The sequence below is a fragment of the Carlito syrichta genome, unplaced genomic scaffold, assembly GCF_000164805.1.
Source record: "Carlito syrichta isolate Samal-C Ts95f unplaced genomic scaffold, Tarsius_syrichta-2.0.1 Scaffold113594, whole genome shotgun sequence".
Taxonomy (NCBI): domain Eukaryota; kingdom Metazoa; phylum Chordata; class Mammalia; order Primates; family Tarsiidae; genus Carlito; species Carlito syrichta.
The window spans coordinates 39806-41125 of record NW_007057690.1 but is presented as its reverse complement, the minus strand read 5'-3'; positions in this window follow the sequence as shown (position 1 = coordinate 41125).

Sequence of the window (1320 nt, the reverse complement as noted above, 5' to 3'; positions counted from 1 at the left end):
CTTTTTTTTTTTTTTTTTTTTTGCTATAAAGGAACACCTTTATAGCTGGGTGGTTTGCAAGGAAGAGAGGGTGTATATGGCTCACAGTTCTGCAGCTATGTAAGAAACATGACTGGCATCTGCACACAGGAGGCCTCATGGGCTTCCACTCATGGCAGAAGATGAAGGGGAGCTGGTGTCACGTGGCAGGAGAGGGAGAGAGAGGGAGAGGAGGGAGGTGCTGGGTTCCTTTTAATGGCCAGCTCTTGGGGAAACTCCCCAGGAACGAACAGGGCTCACTCACTCACGACCTCAGGATGAGGAAGGCACCCAGCAGCTCCCGAGGGACCCAACCACAGGCCCAGACACCCCCCGCCAGGTCCCACCAACACGACACTTGGGGGGCCAGACCCACCACACAGCACAAGCAGCCCTCTCTCGTTTTGGAAATGAAGAGCGAAGTCCTCTGAGTCTACTTGTCACCTCACCCACTGATCCTGGTTTCACCTCTGCATCTGAAGCAGCATCGATCGGTCTGCTCCCTTTGATAACCTCAGAGCCTTTCAGTGGCTGGAGACAGCCATGCCCTACCTAGGGAGTCATTCAATCAACATTAGAAGTGACCTGAGCCGGGCTCGGTGGCTCAGCCTGTCATCCCACGCCTTTGGGAGGCCGAGGTGAGTGGATTGCCTGAGCCTGCGGGTTCGAGATCCGCCTGGGCAGCGAGACCTCACCTCTACCATAAATCAAAAAATCAGCCGGGCATGGTAGCGCGCGCCTGTAACTATTGCTACTGGGAAGGCTGAGGCGGAAGGATCGCCGGAGCCCGGCAGGTGGAGGCTGCGGTGGCCGGGAGCGGCCACTGCACTCCAGTCTGGGCAGCAGAGTGAGACTCCAACCCCCCAAATAAATAAATCAATAAAATAAAATAAAGATGACTGCTCAGCCGGCTCGGTGGCTCAGCCTGTAATTCTGCGCCTTTGGGAGGCTGAGGTGAGTGAATTGCCTGAGCCTGTGGGTTTGAGACCCGCCTGGGCAACTTGGCAAGACCTCATCTCTACAATAAATCAAAAAATTAACCGGGCATGGTATCGCGCGCCTGCAGTTCCAGCTACTTGGAAGGCTGAGGCGGAAGGATTGCCGGAGCCCCAGCAGGTCGAGGCTGCGGTGGCCGGGAACAGCCGCTGCACTCCAGTCTGGGCGACAGAGTGAGACTCCAACTCAAAAAAAATAAATAAATAAAGATGACTGCTCCTTGGGGACAAGACGAGTGGTTTTTCTCTATTGTTTCTTGCTTTTCTCCCCCAGTTTTCATAATGTGCACTCTGTTGTTTTCTTAAA